Raw genomic sequence first — 13431 nt, 5'->3', positions numbered from 1 at the left:
AGAGGTTTGTGACATTTTGAGCTAAACTTTGCTGTTTCAGCAGCCAGCAATGAAGGTCATTCCAGGCACTTGTTCCATAAGCAGCAGAACTAATGAGCCCCTGGATTTGTATCCCACTTTCTTGACCTCCACTTCACCCTTCATAATATTATCTCTTCCCAGAGAGCCAATGAGCCCCTGTCCCCTTCCTCCATGTCCTTTCACTCTTGGCACTCACAGGTTGCCACGTGGAGCAGTTTTCTCAGATCACATCACATCACAGCCAAGACACTCATTTGGCTCTGTCTCTTCCCCATTCCCACCATATTTTTTCCCAGGATTTCTCAGTATTTAATTATCTCCGAGCCTTCTGTCAGTCAGGGGGAAGTTTAAGTTCCTAGAGGTAGGAATCTGCTGCTCAGATGGCCCAGCAGTTGTACAGACTGCGGGAAAGGAGTTTCTGCAGAATAAATCCCTTTCCTGGGAGGTGTGGATGGTGTCCTTTGTCCCTCTCAGCTGCCTGGAAAGCCAGGTACTGCTGTGGGTTGGAGAGGAAAAGCCTGGGAATAAACAGAAACACAGCAGAGAACTGGGGATGTCAGCAGGGCAGGAGGATGAGAGGAGGGGAAACAAAGGGTGTTTGGGATATTCTGAGCACTGTTTGCCATCGAGAGAGTCATCCTTGGCTTCCCATCCGTGACACTGCTAGCCTTTGGGCAGGGCCTGCCCTTCCCAAAGGATTCAGAGGATAAACTCTGTGCAGGAGCTCAGATCCAGCCACTGAAGGCTCAGGCCTGTGCAAAGGGGGTGAATCATGGAATCCTGGAATGCTTTGGGTTGGCAGAGACCTTAAACACCACTTTGTTCCAGCTGACACCTCCTGCTTGTGCCTTTGTCCCTGCTGGATGTTCCTGCTGGGATGAGATCAGAGGTTGGAGAGGATTTCCTCCCCTGGCTGTGCCTTTGCAATCTCCAACCCCTCACACCAATTTCTCAGCTCATCCATGTTCCACTTTTCCCAGAGCACTTCTGCAGCTTTAGCATTGTCCAATGACCCAAGAGGAGTGAGGAAGTCAAATCCAATTTGTGACCTTCCAGTACTTCCAGGGAGTTCATAAAAAAGAGGGAGAGTGACTTTTTACACAGACAGTGCTGGGACGAGGGGGATGGCTTTAAACTAAAAGAGTAGGAGTTTATCATCTGAATCCTATGGGAAGAGCATGCCCTGCCCAAGATTTAGGTTGTAAATTAGGGAGAAATCCTTCCCTGTAGAGGGTGGGGAAGCCCTAGCACAGGCTGCCCAGAGAAGCTGCAGCTGTCCCATCCCTGGAAGTGTCCAAGGCCAGGCTGGACAGGGCCTGGAGCAACCTGGGATAGTGGAAGATGTCCCTGCCCATGGCAGGGGCTGGAATAGGAGCTTTAAGATTCCCTCCAACCCAAACCTCGCCAGGACTGTGACCTACTACAGGATTTGTGCATCTGTATGTGTCCCAAACCTTGGAGGAATTGCTGGGAGAGAGCCAGGGAACTGCACTGTGCTGGGAATATCCATTCACAGGCAGCATCTGGAAAGGGCCTCAAATTTATCTCTGTCGTTGTCACTTCCCATTCACCCCCCTGAGTGACTCAAGCAGCTCTGCACAGAGCTCTGCATAACTTGCCTGACTTTAGGAGTCAGCAAATGATAAATGTCTGTATCCTTGGATGAGGATAATCCAATCGTACAAGTCTGGCTGGATTTCAGCTGTTCTCCAGAAAAAAAATAAAAAATAAAAAATAAAAAGGAGGAGAGGAATGAAAGATTTACTTTTGGTGCTTTCCACAAGTGGAGATGATGGAGTGTGGGAAAATAAAAGCCAGTCCTGATGGGCAAAGGTTGGAGAGGAAAAGAAGGGAGGAAAATCTCCTCTCTTTGTTGGTAAAAAGGGGCTTGGCAAGAACAGAGCCATTCTTTGGATTTCTCCAAGGCACAGGATGAAGGCAGAATATTTAATGAACATAACTCTGCCATTGTCAGTGCAGGGTTGTTGATGCCAGCCAGGCAAGCCGACCCCGAGCTTTGATTAAAAAAAGCCAGCCAGCCCCAAATGTTTCAATAAAAAAGCAGTTATGAAAAAAAACCTTGTGCTTTGGTTAAAGAGCACCCAGCACCGGAGTCATTTATTACAGCTGAAAGGATTAAATGTCATCAGGGAACCCAAAAAGCAAATGAATCTGTAATTAAATGTTTAGCCCAGCCAAGGAAGTGTGGCAGTGCCAGGCTGAATAATGTATAGAGGAACCAGCCCCAGCTCCGTGCTTGCTTCCCGTTTTTTCATTAACTGGATCTGTATTAATGCAAAACAAGGGAGCTGAGTGATTTTCAGCACATTCTGGATTTGTTGGTGTTTTGATGATCCCAGGACTCAAAAAGCTTCAGCTGAGATCAGTGCCAGCTTGTGCTGGACTTATCCAAACAGGAGATCTGATACCTGCTGGAAAAGCAAACAGGAGAGCGAGTGAAAACAAACAGTGAAAATCCACCAAGGCCTGGCCTAGCAGAGCTTGGAGAGCCCTGGGCAGGGTATTCTCCTCTTTTCCAGCCTTGCCTGTGGAAATCTGCACAAATCTGAGCTGGCAACAGAGCTGAGATCTCTTTCCTAATTCATGTTATCAACTAAACACAATGCAAAGATTGAGGCTGGCTAACAAAAACCGAACCCGGGACATTGGGACATTGAAGGAGAAGAAGAAAAAAATGATCAAATTGAGCTTATAAAGCACAGCAATCAAAGTGGTGCAGAAAGGTCATTTCACTTCATCTGATTGTATGTTATGTGTCTGGGAAGCCTTTTTTTTTTACCCAAATATGGAGACGGAGTGCTAACATTTTTAAGCCTAATCAAGCTTAACAATTAGTGGAGACATTCTCAATGACAATTGTCAATTAACCTCAAGGTTAGAAATCCGGGGTAACCTGAACCATCCTTAAGCTCATGTCAGAGTCCCAGTAATACCCTGTAATATTAAAATAAACCTCCAGCAGTTTTTACACATATGCAGACCCAGTGTACCTCTGCTTCTTCCTGAAATCTATTTTCAATTCTTTCATAGCTTCTTTTTTGCAGCTAAACATTATTAACCTTCAGAGCTGTCTGTCCTACTTATGGTAATCGAGGCAGCAGCAACTGATTCTGCTGGAACATTGATCCCTCTGTCTCCAGGTTATTGTTCCTGCCTCTCCCCCAGCTGGGACCTCATTCATTGTGGTATCAGACCTTGCAGGTCTGTAAGTTTTACCTGGTCTTTGATGTTGCTCCTGTTCCAGTTAGAAAGGCAATGCTCAGCTTTTGGAATCAGGCTCCGTGAGTGCCTCGAGGCCAGAAAGGGATTTGGGTTTGCCTCCCTTGCCCTTCTTCCACCCAGCACCCCACCTTCCACAGCTAAAGAAGCAGGATACACTAAATTCTAAATTTTCCTGAGATATTGGAGAGCTGAGACCTGAATCTCCACATTCTAGAAGCTTTTTAGGTATGTCCTCCCCAAGGGCAAGGAATTTTCACAGTGAATTTTCATTAGGAAGTAGAAAGGGCTGGGAGAGGCATTGCTCCTGTTCATTGTCTGCTCTTCCTTGTTCAAGGCATTGTTGTGCTAAAGGAGGGCCTTGGAAACCTGGAATTACTTTGGAAAATGGCCTCTGTGTTCCCAGGAAGGGTGAATTGATGCCTGAAAAATTATCTCCCTTCCAACACAGGCAAGAGTGCTTTAGAGAAAGGATGTTCTTCACTTCAGCACGTTCAAATAACCATTTAGGTGTGATTTGTGGGGCAGCTCCTGCCAGAGCCCTGGCTGGCTGCCAGGGTCAGGCACAGGGAAGAATCCTCTAGGGATGGGAAGTCTGGCATCTTTTGTCTTCCCTGGGGCTCATCACACACTCTGTGTGTGTGGGGTGTGGCTGTGAGGGTGTCAGGAGGGAGGGAACTGCACTCCCAGCACTGGCATCATTAAAATGTTCCACTTCATTTTCATGACCCCTGGGGGACAAGAAGAATTTTAATGGGCTTTGGGTTCTATCTCCCCAATTCTGTCCCATTTTCAGGTTAATAACACTGATGTCTCTTATCTCTCCTCTGCCATCAGGGCTGGAATGGGGGAAATCCAGCATTTTGTTGGGAGTTTTAAAGCTGCCTTGAAATCTGTTGAGGGAGATAAACTATCTTTGCTATCAGAAAATAGCTTCTCTCTGCTATCTGCTGGAGCAACCACAGCTCCACAAAGGATGCTCCTGCCCAAAGGCTTTTCAGAGAGAGACACTCCCAGGGGAAAGGTGGGAGAACCCAGGGGCGTTTTGGGGACCCTCTGCATTCCAAGGAGGTGAGGTTTCAGGGAGTGAAAAGACTTCTGGAAAAGGGCAGCACCGGATCTTGATGAGCCACGTGCATCCCGCAGCAGCACCCTGGTGAGGAGCCACAGAGAGATGAGCTGAGGTTGTAAAGGAATTCCCTGAGTCAGGAGATGGTTCTGCTCCCATTTGTCATGGCAAAAGGGTGGAACTGAGTTGTTTGGTTGCTGTAAATCACAGAATCACACACAGATCTGAGTGTATTTTTGTGTGGGATATTCAGGTACAGCCCAGTGGAGCTCTGGAGAAGGTTTCTTTTTTTGACTGCTTGAAGTTTGTTCTGTAAGTGAGACATTTCCCTCCAGCCAAAATGTTCCACATGCCAAAATTATCCCCATTAAATGTTACCAGAATCAATATCTAAATTATTCTGCTTAAATGTGTGGCTTTATTGAACCAAAGCAAATGAAGCCTTTGCAAAAATATTTTGAGGAAAGGATTTTGAGGATGGGAACACCTCTGATGGTGGTGACAAGTAACCAGATGTCCCAAATTACCTTGAGAGCGTGATGTTTCCAGCTGGAAATCCTGGCAGGCACCACAGGTGCCAGCTCAGATGGACCAGTTAGAGAAATCATCTCTTTTGCTCCTGGGGATGCATCTCCCACTGGATCCCTGGGGCAGCTCACTGGCCACCCAGGAGGGTGAAGCTCTTCTGCAAAGCCCAGGATTTGAGGGAGAATTAGTGAGTGAAAACCCAGCCAATTTCTGGTGGTTTCCTTTTGTAAGAGACATTAACCAAAATATTTCAGAGCTCAGGGGTTTTAAAGAGCTAATCCACACCTGACAAAAGTGAAATCAAAATCCAAAACTCAACCTTGGCTCCCAAGCTGTGATTTTGGGAGAGGCCAGAATTCCTGTTGAGAGGCATTGTGCTAACAGACTCCTCATCCTCTCCTGCCAGGCACTGAAAGCCTTTCCTTGGCTGCTGCTCTCTGCAGAGCTCCTCTGGGAAATGCCACACTCTGCTTCCTGCAGTTTTTCCTTGGCATGGATTGCCTTTGGAGACAGCTTTGGAGTCTCTTGGTTTCACTAACATCTCCCTCCTGCTAAAGAAGAGAATGAATGTTGCAGGAACGGAGTGAGGATTCCAGCTGGGACACTCTCACCCTGATACCTTTCCCTCACTCCTGCTTTCCCAGGGGACTATTTCCATTTCTCTGCTGGTTTTCCACCTTGATCCCTCTCCCCACTGGAGACTTCTTGGTGTCCCTTGGTGGGATACAGCCCCCTCCCTTCTGGAATCACTCTTCTGTGTGTATGGACTTCTTTTGGAGACCTTCCTTCTGTTTCCCATTTAGCTGGAAAGAAGAGTCCCACAGTTTCCCCCATTCCTGGTGGCTTCCTGTAGTTCCTTAGCAAAGAAATTCCATATTTTCATTAAACCTTTTCTGATCCTTTGCATGTCTGGAGGCACTTATTCCTTAGGTGTGGCGGGAGAGGGATTTTAGTCAGCAGAGAGATCCTACAAGTGGTTCTCTGAGTTGTAAATTCAACATGAAGATGCTGAAACCCCTCCTGCATCCAATATCCTGATTTTAACATTAACCAAAGGAACACTAATAGTAATTCCTGGCATTTAGGAGCTGCATTTTCTGGGTTTGGTGAGTATGTGTAGAGACCTTTCCAACACCAATTTTTTGGTTCTGAATGCACACTGAGTGTCAGGATTTTGGGAGTGGGAGGTTGGCTGCCCTTTCCTGCACATGGCTCCTCAGAACATTTCCCCGAGCTGCTTGCTCACTTCCATGGGGAGAGCACAGAGGAGATAAAACCAGCCAAGCTGAAGGTCAGTTCCTGAACTAGGCTGGGTTTTGTGCTGAGCCAGGATTTGCACTCATCCATCGGCGGGGGTGGGAGGGGAGGTGGTGGGAACGCTGGGGGAAGCAATGGTTTTAAATAGATATTTATGGAGAATATCAACATTTGGCATTTCCCGATTTCAGAACAGTGGAGGAGGAACCCAGAACTCCAGCAATCCCTCTCCTTCCCTCTGTGCCAATTAGGACCTCAGCCTGCTCTCCTCCCTCACATGGAACAGCCACTTGGGCACCCTTGACAGCAGCACCTTCCCTTGGGAGCCAATTCCTGCCTTCCAATGACTCAGAACTATTCTGGGGGGGGGGGTTTCCTGTGTGCTGGGACTCTGCCAACCGCCTGTTCAGGGAATTAGCACCTAATTTCAGGAGATTCTCTCTTCATTGTCTTCTGTCTCTCACCTCTTCCCCTGAGCAGGGCTGGGATGTGGATATGCACGTTTCCTTTTTCCTTCCAGCCAGGCACCAAGACGTTCCCATCCACCTCCAAACTGTGTTTATCCAAGGTCTCAGTCCTGCCACCCGCACTCCCAGGTGGCTGGAAGTCCCCTGTTAATGTGCATTTCCATGAGCTGCTGTCTCTGGCAGTCTGGAGGTTCCAAGCCTCAAACAGCCTTTTCCTCTCTCTCCTGGGCTGCTCTCCCAGATATTTGCATTTCCTTTCTCCATATCCTGCTGTCACCTGCTGCTGTTGCACTTTGCATCTTGGCAGCCCCCTTGTGTCAGAGGGATTGATCCCAAAACATCTCAAGGTGTTGGGAAATCTTCCCTGCACTTCAGGGATCAGCTGTTGTTCCAGCAGCATCTGGAGTTTCCAACTCCTCTGCTTGCTGGGGATTCCAATCATTGCTCCTTGGCAAGGGTGCAGCATTCCTGGGAAGTTCCTTCCTCAGTGTCTGGTGGCTGTGCTGAGCACAGGAGTCTTTGGATCACCCATTTCTCTTGGCACAAGAATGTTTTATCCATTCCCCACTGCATTCAGGGAGTATGAACACTCCTTTTCCATTGATTTCCTCAGTGCTTTCAACTGGTGAGTCCAGGATGCAGGGATTGCAGTAATTTTGGAGTTTCTGAATCCAGAACCATTTGTGGTCCCAGCGCAGAGCTCTGGAGGTGGTTACAGCTTTCCAAAGGGTGCTGACAGCATGGAGCAGGGAGCAGGAAACACCAGAGAAACCAGGGAAGCCACTCTGAAGGATGGAGGACACAAACCCTGCTTCCTGAGGTTGCTGGATTAATGAAGATGGGAGGCGTGGAGCAGAGTCTCCTTCTCACTGCTAGATTTGGGTGGGATGAGGACAAGAAATGATGGAGGGGCCAAGAAACAAGTGGATCTTTGGACAGAACAACCTCTGCTGGCTCCAATTCCCTGAGGAAGATGTTCTTCTATAATGTCCCCAACCCTTCCTTTGTTCCTCTCAGAGCTGCACCATTTCTTTCCCCCATTCCCACATCTCAGGAATGGGAGATCCAGTGTGACATACCCAGATGAATCTCATTCCCAGAGCCCAGGGCACGCTGAGCCTGTTGCCAGCAGGAAAAGGGAATTTTGCTGAGGATGGGAGAGTTCCCAGCGTGAAGATGGCACCTGGTGTCAGCAATGCAGGAGAGCTCAGTGGGAATCCTCAGAATGCCTTTTATCTTTAGCAGCACAGCTTCCCAGAAAGCTCTCAGTTCCTTTTCTTCCTACCAATTAAAGCAAAATAAAAATATTACAAGTTGTTTTGTCTGTTTTTTAATGGAAAACAAATAAAAAGGGGTTTGGCAGAGCAACACTCTCAAAAATTGTGCTGCTTTGGGGGTTTCACTTGGTTGACTTGTTTCTTTTAGGAGGGTGGCTTGCAAATTTTGTGCAAACACAATGTTTTGCTTCAAATCACCTCATGTTCTTGAGAAATGGTGTATACACGTTCCAAATTTACTGTGTTTAAAAAGGAGAGGCGTCTACCAGCAGGGTGGTTTTGAAGAAAGGTGTGTGCTCCGGGTTGGGTTTGAGTCTGTCATAAATATCTGAGCCTTGACGACACCAGGATCAAACACTGCTTTTGAAATTAGAAATAAAACTTACAATTAAAAAACCAACCCAGCCTCGTCTGCTAACGGCAGCCTGCTAGTGCTGTGTGCTCCAACAGAGCTGGGGGAGGAGCTGGGAGTGGGGTTTTATCCCTTATTTTTGATGTGCTGACTGAAGTGAGTGCTGCAGCCCTGCTGCTGCTGTGTCCTGTGCCAGCACAGATGCCCAGGACAGGCCAGGGAGAGCAGTATGGAGGAGCTGATTTGGGGATTATTAAAGAACCTCAGGAAGCCAGGGTGGAAAGAGGAAAGGACTCTGAACTTTGTTTTAAGGAGGATTTAGGGGTCCCAGTGCATCAGCTCAGCAGGAGGGATCCCGACTTGGGCTGGGGGAGAACCAAACTGCTCTGATAACTCAGGCTGTGCTGTCTCTGCAATATTCCTGCTGCCTCTGCTCCCAGGTCACAGATGGGAGCTGTGCCCTGGCTTCCAGGTCCTGCTGGGAAAACCTTTGGCTTCCCCAGGACTGTGGTAAGCACAGGACTGTGCTCTCTGGCACCCTCACAACACAGGGGTGCTCCATCCCTGGAAGGGTTTAAGGGCAGGTTGGATGGAGTTCTGAGCAGCCTGGTCTGGTGGAATGTCGTGGTGGAATGAGATGAACTTTGAGGTGCCTCCCATTCCAAACCAGTCTGTGATCTCACAGGGCTCCTGGGATGTTCCAGGAGAAGACAAATGACAGGGGAGGCTTGGGACATCACACACTTGAGCAGGCAGGCTGTTCCTGCTTAAAGCTCTGCTGGGCAGAGTGCAGGGGAAGAGCTCATAGGAGAGCAATGGAAAACCTGTGGATATCCCAAAATCCCATCATCTGCTGCTCTGCTGTGCTGTGCCTGGTCAAACAGGCCCTTCTGGAGGGGCTCAGCACCTCTGCAGACAGTGCATGTGGAGTCCTTGGAAGACTGGTCTGGGTAGGGGACTGGTTTTGGGGCGCCTTGAGCTTCTGCCCCACACCCCAGTGACACAGAGCCTGAGCAAGGTAACGATGCCTTGTCCTGCTGGGGCTGCAGAGACTTGCTGAGCTCCACATTGCTCCCCTCCCAGAGAGCCCAGTTGGATGGCTCTTTAACTGGGACACACACTGGGATATGGTTTTCTTTGCCTGCTGTTTGCTGATCCATTCCCAGATCCAAAGGAGGTGGCCAAGGCTTGTTCTGCTGGGATTTAGGTCATGGCCAAAACTCCACAGCCAGAGCTGGGAGTGCACAGAGCCTCATAGATCAGAGCCTGGCTCAGTCCTGACCAGACAGACCCCCCAGTACAGGGTCTGGAGAAGATCACCAGCCACCACTGAGAGGAGAGGCGTGAGATGGAACCACTCCAGGCCTTGTTCTCCTTATCTCTGGTGGAGATGGAGACAGTGCCTCACACAGGGGCAGGATGTGGGAGGAGAACCAGGGTTTGTCTGATGTCTGGAGGCTTCAGAAGCGGATCCAGAAGGATCAGAGAGGAGGCAGAAGTGAGTGGCAGGGAGTGTTCGATCCAGACGCCTGCTGCTGGCTGTCTTTATGTGGCATTTGAGACAGTGTGGGCAGCTGGCTCCAGCTTTCCCTCCTGACGCCGCTTTGTTTGGAAGGTTGTAGACACATGTCAGCAGTGATGGATAGATTTGTTTGACTTCCTGTCAAATCAATGATTACTCCTAGAAATCTCTTTTATTAGTTTATCAGAGGAAGTTCTCTGTCATTTATCCCAGCGGAGCTTGGCTGCCTGGTGTCACCGAGCAGGAGTTATTGCTGGCTTTGTTGTGCTGCTGCTTTTAGGCTTTGACACCATATTTATTTTTTGTCTTGCTTTGGCACTAGGAAAGGTTCACTCCTGTTTCCCCCTCATTGCACAGAAGGTTTGTCTTTCCTTTCCCATCCCAGTCCTTGGAAATTTGCAGGAATTTGCCCCAAGTTCCAAGGTTTATATCCATGTTCTCTGTTCAAGTCTAACTTGATGCTGTCTGGCTGTTCCTTGCCATTTTTGAGCCCATGAAGGTCTTGGTTTCCCAGGAATTATAGATGGTTTGGATTGGAAGGGACCTTAAATATCTTCCAGTTCCAACCCCCTGCATCACAGAAGTTGGAACAAATGGGTTGGACTCAGAGGAAGGAGGGGTTGGTGAGTTAGAGGGAAAGGTCATAGGGATGTATGTCCCAAATCTTCTCCATTGGGCTTGTTTGGGTCCAGGAAGAAGGAGGAGCTCCACTCTCCAAAGTTTTCATGCTGCATCCCAAGGGATGGGCTGTGGGGGTGGTTTGGTCCCAAGGCTCTTTCATGGCTGCAGGAGCACTGTGGGGCTGAGCTGGGCTCCCCCCAGGCCTCCTGGGACATCACTGGGCCATCTCCATGTTGCCCCAGCCCTTTGGGATTTGGAGGGTCCTCTGCTCACAGCATCCCAACCCTGCAGGGCTGATGGACACCCAAAGGCTGGCAGGGATTCAAAGTGCAGTCCCTTCATGTGGGCTCAGGTGGGGGAGCTGGGGCAGAGCTTTTTGGATCCTCTGGATGCAGCAGCTTTGCTGAGAACCATTTCATAGCTGTTTTCAAACTGGGGAGAAGGAGACTTCAGGCGTAGCTCACATAAAAGAGCTGTGCAAATCACTGAGTCATTTCTATCTTTGGTTATTTGTCCCCATTAAAAAGCTCACGGAATGACTTCAGATCAATCTAAATAATATTTTTCCCATTGATATTATGAATCATAGAATCACAGAATATGCTGAGCTGGAAGGGACCCATCATAAAGTCCAGCTCCTGGCCCTGCACAGAACACCCCAACAATCTCCCAGTGCCTGAGAGCATTGTCCAAATGTTCCTTGAGCTCTGGCAGCCTTGGAAAAATGGCTGAGGATCACAGTGGAAAGGAAGATGCTTTCAAATCAGTTTCAAAACTAATCTTGGAAAGGATTTTTCTATGTAAAATCTTGGCTTGATTAAAAGTAATGAAAAGAAACATCATCCTGGCTGCTCTCAAGCTTTCCTACCAGTAACAGAAATCCAGAGAACTGAGAGTGCTTTCTTGTTCTGCTTTATCCAGAGGGAATTCTTCTAGAGCCAGACTCTGCAGCTCTTCCCTGCCCTCTCCAGTGGCTGAGCACGGGCTTTGGGAACTGCTGATCCTGCCAGGATAACAAAGCTGACCCTGGAGTTCAAGGAGGAGAGGGCTCTGTTAAAGCAGGGAGGAGACACACAAGGGCAGAGCTTCACCCTCTGAAGAGCCCCACATCATTTCAGCCACCAGTGGAGCAGAGGGGAATGAGGAGGGAATGATGCAGCTGCACAGGAACAGGCTCTGGGTGACTTTGCTCGAGTTGTGGAGGCGGCTGTAGCCTCCTCTCCTCCTCCCAGGGCCAAAGGTCTTGCTGTGCTCGCCCTGCTAGTCCAGGAACTCCTAAGGCAGGCTTTGATACGCTGATCTTTGTCTTCTCTCTGAGGAGAGAAACATCTGCAGTTTATGCTTGAGCTACATGGGAGAGAAGGAATTTCTGCCACTGAGCTGAGGGGGATTTGGGCCCAGCTTCAGGTTTAAGGTGAATATACATCCAGTTTTGGTTGTCTGCTGATCCAGGCTGCTCCACCAAATGCTTCTCATACCTCGTGCCCCTCAACTGGAGCTGATGTACTTCCATATTCCCTCATGGTCCTGGTTGTTTTTGATCTGGAGTTGGATGTCTGGAATTGGTACCCAGCCTTGAGAGAAATCAACATCCAGCTGATCTGTTGTGTAGTGGTGGGGGCAGTAAATGAAGCTGAGGGGAGACAGAGGCAGTGGTTGAAGCCTTCAGTAAGAAGATAAAAGCCTGTTCTGAGATCAAAGGCAGAGGGGAGAGGCACACAGCTCCTGAAAGCAAATAACCACCAACAACCATCAAATGTGAAGCTGGGATTTGTGTCTGTTGCTGAGACCAGGGCACATCCCATCCCTCCATCAGCAGCTAAGCCTGACAAGGACAGCAATTGCCTCCTCTCTGATGGGTCACTGGAACTCTGTGCAGAAGGAAAGGTACAGCCTGTCACCCTTCCCAGGACAGGAACCTGTTCCTTCTGCTGGGAAGTACTTCCAGAGAGGGGGAGATCAATCCCCACTCTTAGCAGGCTTTTCTACCCAGTAGTTAATGGGCCAAACACCTGGTTTGATTCCCAGGCTGTTCCCAAATTAGTGAGAGGTGCAGGGTGTAGGAATCACCTGGAGGAGGAACAGAGGAGGAACAGAGGGGGAACTGAGGAGGAACAGAGGGAGGAACAGAGGGGGAACTGAGGAGGAACTGAGGAGGAACAGAGGAGGAACTGAGGGAATCCTCAGGAGAGGCGGGTGAAGTTTACTGGCCCAGGGGGGCCCATTAATTTTGCTGGTGTGTAATGCAGAGCGCAGTGATTGCTCCAAACAGAAATGATTTAACCTTGAGCGAGGGAAACACAAGCCAGCAGCAGCCGTGGAACAATAAAGAAATTCCATCAGTGATCCCGCGTGCCCCGCGCCGCGCTCGAGTGGCTCCGATGTCAGCGATCCATTATTGCCGTGAGCTGCTGGAAGTGCATTATGCATGAGCCCGTGGCCACTGCTGGATCAGCCAGGACTCCTTCAAGGCAGCACAAATAATCCATGCGATTTCATGGAGCTGGGCTGTGCTCTTTGGCTTGGGAAGATGGTGCTGCCTGAGTTTGGCACGGAGGCGATTTTCCATGTGTTTCCCTGTGGGTGTGGATTGTGGCAGCCCCCACAAAGGGCTTGGCTGTGTGACTGCAGCGGGAGCAGCACCCTAGGCTCTCTGAAAATGCTGGATTTGCTGTGGGGCTTTGCTTTAGGGAGAAGCTGAAGGACATCTAAGCTTTTGGCACCTACCCAGGTGGGCTGTGGGGTGAGGAGGGGAGGTAGGAAGGTAGATCGGACTTTGCCATGCCAAGGGTGGAATTACAGAATCATGGAATATCCTGAGGTAGAAGGGAACCACAAAGATCATCAAGTTCAACTGCTGGCCCTGCACAGACACCACAAAACCCCATCACCGAGACCTCACCAGGGTCAGCAGTTTCCTCTTGAGGAGCAGCTGCAGTCTTTGCTCTTTGTGCCTAGGGACAGTGATGCCCAGTGATGACAGAACCCAGGCTGGAGCTGTGTCAGGGGAATTTAGGTTGGATATCAGGAAAAGGTTCTTCTTCCACAGAGTATTGGGGCACCTGCCCAGGCTCCCC

General features: G+C 49.2%; 2 long non-coding RNA genes across 3 annotated transcripts in view; one reads left to right on the top strand and one right to left on the bottom strand.

Annotated features, from left to right (window-relative positions):
- The window catches only part of LOC137480180 (uncharacterized), a 222304-nt gene that overhangs the window by 157851 nt on the left and 51022 nt on the right, over nucleotides 1-13431 (top strand). The window lies entirely within an intron of this gene.
- Nucleotides 7559-8701, bottom strand: LOC137479590 (uncharacterized). 2 transcript variants are annotated; one of them, XR_011002373.1, is made up of 3 exons: nucleotides 8572-8701; nucleotides 8058-8216; nucleotides 7559-7863 (listed from the first exon to the last, which is right to left on the bottom strand). It is a non-coding gene; the product is annotated as an uncharacterized lncRNA (long non-coding RNA). The 2 variants fall into 2 exon arrangements; XR_011002372.1 differs by lacking the exon at nucleotides 8572-8701 and having other exon boundaries at nucleotides 8058-8290.

This window comes from Anomalospiza imberbis, chromosome 10 (assembly GCF_031753505.1).
Source record: "Anomalospiza imberbis isolate Cuckoo-Finch-1a 21T00152 chromosome 10, ASM3175350v1, whole genome shotgun sequence".
Classification (NCBI taxonomy): domain Eukaryota; kingdom Metazoa; phylum Chordata; class Aves; order Passeriformes; family Viduidae; genus Anomalospiza; species Anomalospiza imberbis.
The sequence above is the reverse complement of the archived record's forward strand: the minus strand, read 5'-3'. Positions and strand labels throughout refer to the sequence as shown.